At 39.0% G+C, this 14,843-nt stretch overlaps 1 protein-coding gene across 14 annotated transcripts in view; it reads right to left on the reverse strand.

Annotated features, from left to right (window-relative positions):
• Window positions 1-14,843, reverse strand: part of LOC139765261 (SLIT-ROBO Rho GTPase-activating protein 1-like) — a 753,718-nt gene that overhangs the window by 54,983 nt on the left and 683,892 nt on the right. The window lies entirely within an intron of this gene.

Below are 14,843 nucleotides of genomic sequence, written 5' to 3' on the forward strand. Positions count from 1 at the left end.
TGTAATTACTTGAATTTCATTACATAGTAAGTGATGATAGAAACCCACACTTTTTGTGGTTAAGAAGAAATTTATGTGTTCTACTTCTAACAGAGTAAGAAATGAAAGGATAAGAGATGTGTGGTAATAAAAAAGAGTGTGGTTGAGAGAGCAGAAGAGGGTGTTTTGAAGTGGTTTGGTCACATGGAGAGAATGAGTGAGGAAAGATTGACAAAGAGGATATATGCGTCAGAGGTGGAGGGAACGAGGAGAAGTGGGAGACCAAACTGGAGGTGGAAAGATGGAGTGAAAAAGATTTTGAGTGATCGGGGCCTGAACATGCAGGAGGGTGAAAGGCGTGAAAGGAAAAGAGTGAACTGGAATGGTATGGTATACTGCGGTCGACGTGCTGTCAATGGATTGAACCAGGGCATGTGAAACGTCTGGGGTAAGCCAGACGTGGGGCCTGGATGTGGAAAGGGAGCTGTGGTTTCGGTGCATTATACATGACAGCTAAGAGACTGAGTGTGAACGAATGTGGCCTTTTGTTGTATTTTCCTAGCGCTACCTCACGCACATGCGGGGGGAGGGGGTTGTTATTTCATGTGTGGTGGAGTGGCAACGGAAATGAATAAGGGCAGACAGTATGAATTATGTACGTGTATATATGTATATGTCTGCGTGTGTATATATATATGTATACATTGAGATGTATAGGTATGTATATGTGTGTGTCTGGATGTGTATGTATATACATGTGTATGTGGGTGGGTTGGGCCATTCTTTCGTCTGTTTCCTTGCGCTACCTCACCAACGCAAGAGACAGCGACAAAGTATAATAAATAAAAAATAAATACTTCTAATAGTTGTAGACTACCATTGTGGAAAAGGTCTATGGGAAATGAAGAGCAGAAAAAAATCAGATATAATTACAAGGAAAAGTGAGCCCTCTAAAAATATCAGTTTCATCATAAATTGTTCACAGTTCAGTTACTGTAAACCTGTAGACTGGAATATCACTACTATTACTATAAATTCTTAGAACTAACTGCTTTTCCTACTTTAATTGGGTAGTACCTTGATCACATGAATAATGGCCTCACTTACACATATCCAATCTCTTGCCATCATTTATAATGCACTAAACCACAGCACACCATCCACATCCAAACCACACAGGGTATTCCATGGTCATTTTTCACAGCTTCATCTTCCTTGGTTTAGCCCAATGATGGCACATTACGTTCCACATAACATTCTAATCCAATTCATTCCACCCATCCATAGTCAAATCTGCCACCAGTACTGCATCATCAGCAAAAAAATGATTCTACCCAGGCCCTTTCATCCCTACAGACTGCATACTCGACCCCTCTTTCCAAGACTTGTATTTACCTCCCTCACCATCCCATCCATAAACAATCTATACAACCATGGTGACATCACACATCCTTGCCACAGACTAACCTTCACTTGAGAATATTCATTCTCCTCATTTATATGCATGAGAGCAAGTGTGGCTTTCCTTCATCTAATCCTGGTGCTACCTCAATGATGCAAGAAATGTCGATCAAGTGGAAGGATGAAGTGAAAAAGATTTTGAGTGATTGGGACCTGAACATGCAAGAAGGTGAAAGGTATGAATGGAATAGAATGAATTGGAATAATGTGGTATACTGGAGTCAATGACAATGGAATGAAACAGGATATGTGAAACGTCCACAGTAAACCATTGAAAGGTCTGTAGGGCCATGATGTGGACAGGGAGCTGTGGTTTTGGTGCATTAAACATGACAGCTAGAGAATGAGTGTGAGACGATGAGGCCTTTTTTTTGTATGTTTCTTGGCACTACCTTGCTGACATGGGTGGGTGGTGATGCTGTTTCCTGTGGGGCGGGGTGGCAATGGGAATGGATGAAGGCAAGCAAGTATGAATATGTATATATATGTATATTCCTATGAGTCCACAGGGAGAATGAAACACAATAAGTTCCCAAGTGCAATTTTGTGTAATAATCACATCATCAGAGGAGACACAAGAGAAAAATATAACAGTTAGTTGATATACATCGAAGAAATGAAGCTAGGTCGCCATTTGGTAAACATGCATGTTTACGAAATGGTGTCCAAGCTTCGTCTTCGATGTATATCAACTGACTGTTATATTTCTCTCGTCTCCCCTGATGATGTGATTATTACACGAAAGTGTACTTGGGAACTTATCGTGTTTCATTTTCCCCGTGGACTCACAGGAATATCTTGATCACGCACAAAATTGTGATCTTTCCAATATATGTATATGTATGTACATGTGGGTATGTGTGTATGAGTGGATGAGTCTCCCTACATCTGTTTCCTGGTGATACGTTACGTACCTGTATATATACGTATATGATGATATGCATATGTATGTGCATCTACATGTATGTGCATGTTTGTATATATATAGATTGATATGGGTAAAACTGAAAGTGGATGGAAAGAGATAGGTGATTATTGGTACCTATGCACTTGGTCATGAGAAGTAAGATCATGAGAGGCAAGTGTTTTGAGAGCAGCTGAGTGATTGCATTGGCAGCTTTGATGCATTAGACTATAATTAGGTATAATTAAGAGTACATGGGGTGTTCAGTGCTGTAAATGGAAATGGTAAAGAGCTTGTAGATTTGTGTGCTAAAAAAGGACTGGTGATTGGGAATACCTGGTTCAAAGAGATATACATAAGTTTATGAATGTATACATAAATGCCCACACATGCACATATACATACCTATATATTTCAATGTATATATACATATACATACACAGACATATACATATACAAACACATACATATTCATACTTGCTGCCTTCATCTATTCCTGTCACCATCCCGCCACACATGAAACAGCAACCCCCTCCCACTGCACGTACACGAGGTAACGCTAGGAAAAGACAACAAAGGCTACGTTTGTTCACACTCAGTCTCTAGCTGTCATGTGTAATGCACCGAAAACACAGCTCCCTTTCCACATCCAGACCTCACAAAACTTTCCATGTTTTACCCCAGACACTGCACATACCCTGGTTCAATCCAGTGACAGCATGTCCACCATGGTATACCACATCGCTCCAATTCATTCTACTCCTTGAATGCCTTTCATCCTCCTGAATGTTCAGGCCCTAATCGCTAAAAATCTTTTTCACTCCATCTTTCCACCTCCAATTTGGTCTCCCACTTCTCCTCATTCTCTCTACCTGACACATATATCCTCTCCTCTCAGTCAATCTTTCCTCACTCATTCTCTCTTTCTCTCCACCTGACATATATATCCTCTCTGTCAATCTTTCCTCACTCATTCTAAGTGATCAAACCATTTCAATACATCCTCTTCTGCTCTCTCAACCACACTCTTTTTATTACCACATATCTCTCTTACCCTTTCATTACTTACTCGATCAAACCACCTCACACCACATATTGTCCTCAAACATCTCATTTCCAACACATCCACCCTCCTCCGCACAACTCTATCTATAGCCCATGCCTCGCAACCATATAACACTGTTGGAACCACTATTCCTTCAAATATACCCATCTATGCTCTACAAGATAACGTTCTCGCCTTCCACACATTCGCCCCCTACCCCATGTGACTCACTTCCGCTTCCATGGTTCCATCCGCTGTTAAATCCAGTCCCAGATATCTAAAACACTTCACATCCTCCAGTTTTTCTCCATTCAAACTTACCTCCAATTAACTTGTCCCTCAACCCTACTGAATCTAATAACCTTACTCTTATTCATGTTTACTCTCAGCTTTCTTCTTTCACACACTTTACCAAACTCAGTCACCAACTTCTGCAGTTTCTCACCTGAATCAGCCATCAGCACTGTATCATCAGTGAACAACAACTGACTCACTTCTCAAGCCCTCTCATCCATAACAGACTGCATACTTGCCCCTCTCTAACAACCCCATCGATAAACAAATTAAACAACCATGGAGACATCAGGCACCCCTGCCACAAACTAACATTCACTGAGAACCAATCACTTTCCTCTCTTCCTACTCGTACACATGCCTTAAATCCTAGATAAAAACTTTTCAGTGCTTCTAGCAACTTACCTCCCACACTATATATTCTTAACACTTTTCAATAATGCATGCTGACTATCACTCCTACTCGTATAAGTATACTTGTGCATATCTCTCGTTTTAAGCCAGGTATTCCCAATAACCAATCCTTTTTCAATACACTACTCCACAAGCTGTTCACTATTTTCATTCATAATACTGAATACTCCATGCCCCTAACTATACCCTCCCCTGCAACATTACTTCCTTTCACATTTAAGTCACCCCTCACTACTACCCGGTATCTTACATCAAAACTGCTGAAACATTCACTAAACTGCTCACAAAACACTAAGAGTGAGACACTACAGAAGTGAGTGACTATGACTGGGAATGCGTGTGAATGGAAGAAGTTTAGAGGAAATATGAATAAGAGCAAGGCTATCATGTCTAGTAGGCAGAGGGACAAGTTAGTTGGGATATGAGTTAAAATGGAGAAAATTTCGAAGAAGTGAATCGTTTTAGATACCTAAGAGTGGACTTGGCAGTGAATGGAACCAAGGAAACAGGGTGGGTGAGGGGCAAAAGTTCTTGAGCACTGAGGAATGTGCGGTATAATATTCCCAACCATGTTGTATTGATGTTGTATAGATGAGGATGTGAAGAAGAGGGTGGATGTGCTCGAAATGAAATGTTTAAGGTCAATATTTGGCATGAAGTGGTGTTATCAAGTAATAAAATAAAGAGTTGTGGTAATGAGAACAGTGTAGAAGAGAGAGCTGAAAAGGGTGTGCTGAAACTGTTTGAACATATGGAAAGAATGATTGAGAATAGGATGACATAGAGGATATACGTGTCAAAAGTAGAGGGGAAAAAGAATGGGAGGCGGACCAAACTGGAGATGGAAGGACGGAATGAAAAAGGTTTTCAGTGATTGGGGCTTGAACATGCAGAAGGGTGAAAGGCATAAACAGAAAATACTGTATTGGAACAATGTGGAATACAGGAGTAAAAATGCTGTCAACGGACTGAACTAGGGTATTTGAAGCAACTGAGGAACCTATTGAAATGTCTATGAGGCCTGGTTGCGGATAGGGGTCTGAGGTTTCAGTGCATTATATACAACTAAAGAATGGATGTGAGCAAATGTGACATTTCTTTGTTTGTTCCTGGTACTACCTTGCTAATACAGGATATAGCGAACAAGTATTAAAAATAATAATAATGCCTAAAAGACAAATAAACAGCTCATACAAAAAATTTAACCATATATTGTAATGACTGGTCATTTACGACAAGAATGTGAAAAAAGGATGAAATACCTAATCCAAGAAGCCCCATAGGCAACTACAATAATCCAATTAACAGAAGTTCAAGCGGTCGGGAGAAACACTTGCATACCAAGCACAATTACTAGAGGATGGAGCATTGTGTGTTGACACAGGAATGGGTAGTTCCTCAAAGAATAAAGCTATGCTCCAAGGGAATAGGTGACTCATGAAGGTACCAGTACCTCTCTTTCTGAGATAATTGTGAACTAGTTACATTTCAGAGAGTCTTCCATAGTATAGCTAAAAAATGCAGTGTATTTGGCTAAAATGACTGCATGAATGCTTCATAGAATTTAAGGTTAGATTAGGATGCAAGCATAAATAATGTAGTGTGTGGCCACCAATTCATTATGGTACTCCGTGAAGTGTAGGTCCAGATAAATATTAAAGTGCATTGCCCTTAGGCTTAAAATGATAAACAAAAAATCGTTGAGAACATGCTCCTATGATGCCTTGCTTCAGGTAAATATGTAGAGGCCCCTCTGATGGGTAACCTTACCAGATGCATCCTGAATTCCTCAGATCCACTGATTTTCCTAAAAGTCCAGCTTGAGGTCTATGTAATGTTTCTCTCTTTGTAACATGTAAAGTAACCATATAAATGTTCCAAAAAAATTACAACAAAGCCCCTGCCTCTCCAACATTATGGAACCAACAAACAAATCTGTGAATTGTGCTTGTCCTTACTACCTTGCACAATTTTTGTCTGCAGTGGGGGATACCTATGCTGACATATGAGGAATGGAAGCCTCTCTATGACCCATATGAAAACCAAGACCAACAGTTCTACCAATTATATCAATAAAGAAAGATATGCTGCCATTATCTATAACCAACAAACCTTCCTATCAAGTATTTCAAAGGCAGAGCAACTTTTTAAATGGTTTGATGTATGTTAGGCATATTTTGCTAAGATCCTGTTTCAATTACAAGATGTCTGAAATCATGGAATGTACAGAAAATCTTAAAAAGGCCTGTTGTTCATAAAAAAAACTTGCCTAATAAATTAGGCACTTCCTTAAGTTCACAGAAAAAAAGATATTGTTATCAACATTAAAGATGTTATAAACTTTGCATGTTAATGGTAGTGCCAGTCTGTGTGAGTGCTACAAAAGTGCACTTATATTTTCTACTTCATTATTTTCATATTCTGGGTCTTCATTTTCCACACTGCAAGTGGAAAGAATGTTTCCTTTAACTTTTTAAAGTACCAGACAAACTTCAGAGTGTTTACTCATGTAAATGCAATATTTGGGTTATTCTACTGGTCTCATGATGCCTGGTCTGATGCTTCTGCATAATTTACCACTGTGTACCTTACTTTCTATTTTCATTTAAACAATACTCTTTTTGGTGGGAGCATTAGGTAGGTAGAAGTAGTCATTATGATCATCAGGCATTACGGAGAAGCCTCTGAAAACACTGAAAACAGTTGCCCTCTGCCAGTGGAATGTTAATGGTGAGACATTAAAGGCTAAAAATTGGCAATGGAGATCATCAGTTAATGAGACTCTTTTGAGGGATTTCCTGTGAGGAACAGGCATCAGAGATAAAGGTGGATAGTTTGACAGTGTTAATATTATCCACAGTGAATTCACACTTGTAAATTGGTGTTACTTATAAGCCAATGTAAACATCTGAACACATACACACACATTTACAGTCTCCATAGTGCAATGGTTAGCACTTCAACCCACTGATCACATGGTTCAAGGGTCAAGTCACAGACAGGGCTGTTGGCCCACAGCTAAACCAGCTGTTCATCATCCATATTGGGGTTGGTGAGTGGGTAACTGGCATTAGCTGGGTTTTGCAGAAAAAAAATCTATCTATTCATCTATCTATATATACATTTATTCATTTCATCTATTCATTATACTTGACTGCCGTTTCCCATGTCAGCGAGGTAGCACCAGGAAACAGACGAAGAATGACCAATCCACTCATACACACATGTATGTATATATACACACATATGCATACATGTATACACAGACATATATATACACATGTACTTATCCATACTTGCTTGCCTTCATCCATTCCCATTGCTACCCCGCCCAACAGGAAACAGCATCACTACCCCCCTGCTTTCGCAAGGTAGTGCCAGGAAAACACTCAATTTCTAGCTGTCATGTGTAATGCACCAAAACCACAGCTCCCTATCCACATCCAGACCCCACAGACCTTTCCATGGTTTACCCCAGATGTTTCACATGCCCTGGTTCAATCCATTGACAGCACATCGACCATGATATATCACATCAATCCAATTCACTCTATTCCATGCACACCTCTCACCCTAATGTATGTTCAGGCCCAGAATGCTCAAAATCTTTTTCACTCCATCCTTCCACCTCCAATTTGGTCTCCCACTTCTCTTGTTCCTCTATCTCTGACACATATATCCTCTTTGTCAATTTTTCCTCACTCATTCTCTCCATATGTCCAAGCCACTTCAACACACCCTATTCTGCTCTCTCAACCACACTCTTTTTATTTCAAAATATCTCTCTTGTCCTTTCATTACTTACTCAATCAAACCACCTCACACCACATATTGTCCTCAAACATTTCATTTCCAACACATCCACCCTCCTCCGTACAACCTCATCTATAACCCATGCCTCGCAACTATATAAATTTTTTGGAACCACTACTCCTTCAAACATGCCCATTTTTGCTCTCCAGATAACTTTCTCTCCTTCCACACATTCTCCTTTGCTCCCAGAACCTACACCCCTCCCCCACCCTATGACTTACTTCCGCTTCCTTGGTTCCATTCGCTGCTAAGTCCACTCCCAGATATCAAAAACACTTCACTACCTCCAATTTTTCTGCATTTAAACTTACATCCCAATACATTTGTCCCTTAACCATACTGAACCTAATAACCTTGCTCGCATTCACATTAACTTTCAACTTTCTCCTTTCACACACTTTTCCAAACTCAGTTACCAACCTCTGCAGTTTCTCACATGAATCAGCCACTAGAGCTGTATCATTGGCAAAATAACAACTGACTCACTTCCAAGGCCCTCTAATCCCCAACAGACTGCATACTTGCCCCTCTCTCCAAAACTCTAACACTTACCTCCTTAACCACCCTATCCATAACCAAATTAAACAACCATGGGGACATCACATATCCCTGCCACAAACCAACATTCATTGGGAACCAATCACTCTCCTCTCTTCCTACTCATATACATGCATTACATCCTTGGTAAAAACTTTTCACTGTTTCTAGCAACTTACCTCCCACACCGTATACTCTTAAAACTTTCCATAAAGCATCTCTGTCAACCCTATCATATGCCTTCTCCAGATCCATAAATGCTACATACAATTCCATCTGTTTTTCTAAGTATTTCTCACATACATTCTTCACAGCAAACACCTGATCCACACACCCTTTACCACTTCTGAAACCACAATGCTCTTCCCTAATCTGATGCTCTGTACATGCCTTCATCCTTTCAATCAATACTCTCCCATTTAGTTTCCCAGGAATACTAAACAAACTTATGCTTCAGGTTAATTCCTGTACTTATCAATACCCCAAGACTTCTTTCCAGAGTATCCAACACCTCATGGCTACTTCCACCACCAGAAAAATGTATACTCCTTTGGAATACAAAGTTCACAGATGTGACTGTACTTCCAATGATAAGAGCCTTGCCAAAGGCGACTTTTCACTTGTGGTATAACCCCATGCAGGAAGAGTCCTACAATACCTGTTTTGTTACTATAAGGTATACATGCCATATAAGAGGATGACTGTACTCCACTTGCTGGAAGTTATACCATGTGTGAAAAGTCACCTTTGGTAGGCAGTACCACTGGGAGTACATTAACGTCAAAGAACTCACTCCAAAGGAGTCTACATTTCCCTGCTACTTCTAGCACAGCCTTGGGCTGTAGGAAACTTTAGAAACAGTCTAGACAACACCAGGCTACTCTTTCAGAGAAATTAGTTTTGGGATAATTATAAACAAATATATAATATGCAATATAAGAAGTGGAGACAATACAACAAGTGTAAACTCTCCATCAATATTAGTCATACACACAAACATATGAATCAGGAGTCCAGCTATCCTGCATTTTGAAATACCAGACATGGCAATGCTTAACCAACAACTGTGAAGATGACAGCACATTAACTGATATGCATTTACAGGTATGATGATGAGCACAATTATCTAAGAGGCAATTTCCAATGATCTACTGAAAAAGTATTAGCACCCTACATAAAAAAAGTTTGGTGAGGTGACACTGCATTATTTTTTTCTTTTTCATTACACACTCTCACATATTACCATTCACATTTCTCATTTAATATATATGCATAATTTCAATAAATATTTTTCAACCAGCATCTCTCCTATTTGTCACTCAAACTTTTCTCTTACCCAAATCAGTCTATCCTTTCGGCTAAGATAAATGAATCCAATCTTATTCTATAATTTCACTGATCCTTAACCAACAGAGACTAAATTCACTAATCATTCCAAGTACATTCTTACTAAATTTCCAAACCACCTCTACAAATCCTAACTTATAATCTCTTCTACACTTTTGATCAAATTCCTGTGATTTTTCTTCTTCTCTCTATACTCCGTTTTTATACCACTTCCAACAAAAGCCATTTCTTTGCTTCATGCAGTGTTTTAGCCTATACCGAAAGACAGGTCCCACTTTAATAAAGGCAGTTCCATTCCTTTATTCATGGTGACAAAAGCATGTTCACTTTTCCCCATATCAACATACATCAGCAATCCTGCAAGTTTCTCCTCTCAAACTACTCTCACACCTCCAAATCTCTAATCATCTTAGTTTACTATCTATACCAAATCTGTCTCTACTTTCCTGAGCTTACTGCATATGCTCCATTTACTATAGTCACTGAAGGGTGACAAAAGAGCAGTATCCTTGCAATACAGCTGATTTAAAAAAGCCCAACTACTCATAATTACTCAAAAACCTTAATAATCACTATCAAAAAGAAACTCCAAGAGTCGCTGATATGATTCACGAAATGTAACATAAGAACTGGAAAATTATTATATTTCTGGAATAAGATTTTCATTTAAACATTGCATACCTAAATATTCATACTGACTGCAAACAGTTCCTAAGCTATAAAAGTCTTTAATGAATTCATAGTACTCACTAAGTTACAATAAGTACAATTATCCAAATAGGAAAAACATATGCACTGTTAATGCAAAATGACATACATTACACAATAATGAGTTTAAAAAGTGGAACAGGGGGCTTCTCTAGGGACAGTAAAAAGACCAGATACTAATAAAAAAAAAAAAAGTTTTGGTACTGAAAGACCATTCTGACCCTAGATGGGCCACCATGAAGTACAGCAGCTTCTTGTGTCTTAAGACACTGTCTGGATGATTTGTTAGGTGGTAGGACAAATATATCATAGTGGACACTTACACCTAGGCAAACATGAATATACACAAATTGTTATCTATTCCTAATCTATGTAAGCAAAGTTTTCCCTATAAGCTTTCCTCATCAATAGATAAAATAAATTCTGGTTGCTACGCCTACTGGAATTAAGGTTACACTGATTCACAACATGTGAATTAATGGGAAGTACGAGAGTGTGTACTTTCGGCACATCACATTTCAGTGTAACAAAAGTCACTTTGCATCAAAACTATTTTCTCTACAGGTGATATGAAGATATAACCTGCTCATGATGCACACTGGTCTACCAAGATGAACCCCACTTACTCAACCTTTACAGAGGCTTAAGAGATTCTTAGATATAAGGAGGCCAGTCAACAAGATTTAAAGCAATGCCAAGAGAGAAACTTGCTGAATAACACATAGATTATAGGAACAACGCTTTTCTAAATGAAACAAAAGAGCATTCAAAGTCATGCATCTATGACTTTTTTCCTTGTTTGGAAATTCTGAGAGTATTATAACAAGTTGAAGCCAAAGCTCGCATCTAATGCATGGAAAAAACTGTTTACTTCCTTTAAGATGTATGTTACAAAATAAATACTGATGAAATCTGAATAATGGGACATCATCCACTAATTCATTTGTAATCTGCAAGAGGTCATCCCTGTTCTTACACAATGCAAAGATACCTATGTCATCTTGATTTAAAGCAAGTATTGAAGAGATTTTCCTGAAAAAAGTTTATATTCATTCTCAAACCTAAATCTTCTCATATCAATAATCTTAATGCAGCGTTTTCCTTTTAAAGGAGGTGACCATCACTAATATCATTTCATGATGCCAAACGTAAAAAAAAAAAAAAGTACTCGGTACAACAAAGCTTTAGGTTCCATGCTAGTCTGCAACTTGAAGGGGTGTATTTAATATTCTAAAATCCACTATCCATACAAAAATACTGAAATAAAGCTTAACTGTATCTAGATATTATGTAACATAATAAGATAATACATCACAAATTCATAAAAAATTGTGCACTACTTTATTATTTGTTACTATATACAAGTCTTGAGAGACTGCTCATTACCATGTGATTAACTATCTGTGATATAAAAGTTCATTACAAACTACTTCCACAACCATGTGGTTGGCAAAACAGCGACTGACGAGTAATTAGACTTATGGAAAATTGGAGGTTGGGGGTGGGTGGGGGTGGCCCTTGAGAGACTTCCCTTTAGTCCTTTTTTTTTTTTTTTTTTTTTATACTTTGTCGCTGTCTCCCGCGTTTGCGAGGTAGCGCAAGGAAACAGACGAAAGAAATGGCCCAACCCCCCCCCCCCCCATACACATGTACATACACACGTCCACACACGCAAATATACATACCTACACAGCTTTCCATGGTTTACCCCAGACGCTTCACATGCCTTGCTTCAATCCACTGACAGCACGTCAACCCCTGTATACCACATGACTCCAATTCACTCTATTTCTTGCCCTCCTTTCACCCTCCTGCATGTTCAGGCCCCGATCACACAAAATCTTTTTCACTCCATCTTTCCACCTCCAATTTGGTCTCCCTCTTCTCCTCGTTCCCTCCACCTCCGACACATATATCCTCTTGGTCAATCTCTCCTCACTCATTCTCTCCATGTGCCCAAACCATTTCAAAACACCCTCTTCTGCTCTCTCAACCACGCTCTTTTTATTTCCACACATCTCTCTTACCCTTACGTTACTTACTCGATCAAACCACCTCACACCACACATTGTCCTCAAACATCTCATTTCCAGCACATCCATCCTCCTGCGCACATCTCTATCCATAGCCCACGCCTCGCAACCATACAACATTGTTGGAACCACTATTCCCTCAAACATACCCATTTTTGCTTTCCGAGATAATGTTCTCGACTTCCACACATTTTTCAAGGCTCCCAAAATTTTCGCCCCCTCCCCCACCCTATGATCCACTTCCGCTTCCATGGTTCCATCCGCTGACAGATCCACTCCCAGATATCTAAAACACTTCACTTCCTCCAGTTTTTCTCCATTCAAACTCACCTCCCAATTGACTTGACCCTCACCCCTACTGTACCTAATAACCTTGCTCTTATTCACATTTACTCTCAACTTTCTTCTTCCACACACTTTACCAAACTCAGTCACCAGCTTCTGCAGTTTCTCACATGAATCAGCCACCAGCGCTGTATCATCAGCGAACAACAACTGACTCACTTCCCAAGCTCTCTCATCCTAGTCCTATAGTGAATATTTCATGAATAAAAATTATTAAGTTATACCTCAGAAACATGCTTACAATTATATAAAAAACTAAGTAAAAGAACTGTACAGAAAAGAAATAGATAAATAATACTGTACAGAATTATGGTAGTATACCATCAATGATATGGTGTGCTTGACATCTATACTCCCACAGTAAAACTGTACAAAAGGCTACCTCATTTTTTGCAATGGTCCAATCTGTTGACTTACTAACACCAAAACACCTCCAAACAGATGCTGCACTTTCACCATTAGCAAGTGATCAAACAAATCCAATTTCCTTGCTCTCCTTGGGGGTAGCACAATTTGAATGTCTAACTTAATGTATAGGGGATATATCCTGGGATAAAGGTAACAAAAAAGTGGAAGTTATCAAAAGTTTGTACTGCAATAATGGAGTTCCTCACTCAGCGAGAGTCATAGCAAGATAATTTCACCCTCACAACACTGTGTGCATCTTCATGCTACAACAGCGCTGAATCCTGCCAAGCTTGACTAGAAGTTCGTAATTGCTGCATTGATCGCTAAATGGGAAGAAAAAAATATAACAGCTACTTAAGGATACAATGTAGTTGGTTAAAGGGTAAACACCATCTTAACCATGTCCTTTCAGAACTGCAGTATGCAAGGGACCTCTGTGTATATGCCAAATTCACTCACAATGGCTTCACCTCTAAAACACTTAAACTCTACAATGGAGTTTCCTAAGGAGCAATTCTTTCTTTTACACTATTTAATCTCTTCCTCCACGACCTCTCATTATCTCAGGGGAACCTCAACATGAAGGTCCTTTTGTATGCAGACAATCTAATAATCATATCAAAACACTCTGTCACTACAGTAGCAAAACCAAACGTATAGCACTAAATCACAAAACTAGAACTATGGCTCACCCAGAACAGAATGTCTCCATCTCAATCTCAGTCTTTAGTCACTCTCTTAACTCCCAGACACAAATCCTGCTCACATCCTCCAGTCACCATGAATGGACAGTCACTCCCACTGAACAAAACACTAACCATCCCAGGCATGACATACAAACACATGAAATTCACTTCTCATACCAATAACATACAGAAAAGACATACAAACTTATGGCCCTTTGGCTCCAGATTTAGACAAGAATAAGAATCCCTCAATATCTTGTACAAAATCTGTTACAAGTTCCCAACTGCAGCAAGTTAACTGCATAAGTTTAGAGTCCACTGAATATAATTAACTGTGCTAATTACGTAATCATCAGACCAAAGGAATTAATACACAAGACATGAGAAACTGCTGTACCTTCAAATTGCCTGACTAGCTCATTCTTTTTTTTTCAATCTTAAAAACACTTGAAATGTAGTAAATTTTGGATTTTCTACCACACATTCATAGAGTAGCTACCTAGGGATATCTGGAAAACTACCTTACCAAGCAAATGCTGGGTGACACACACTACCTTGTCTACACAAGTAAAGGCCAAAGTTAAAAGCCGCATTATATCATAAAAACAAAAATAAAAACCACACATTTAATATGAAGGTCTTGAGGTCTGGGTAGAAAGTTGTGTTCTGTGTCTACAGGAGCAATGTGGTTAAGCTAAGCATGCATGCTTCACAGGAGGGAGGCTGTAACTTTTCACACCTTGGGCTCACTCTGTTAAACTTGTGAAAAGAACTGCGATTGTCATCCATACACAGGAATGTGGTTAAGGCTCTTTCTACTAGTCTTAAGAGGAGAAAATAAGCCTTGGTGAAGTAAATTCAAGGGAAGA

This window comes from Panulirus ornatus, chromosome 53, assembly GCF_036320965.1.
Source record: "Panulirus ornatus isolate Po-2019 chromosome 53, ASM3632096v1, whole genome shotgun sequence".
NCBI lineage: Eukaryota > Metazoa > Arthropoda > Malacostraca > Decapoda > Palinuridae > Panulirus > Panulirus ornatus.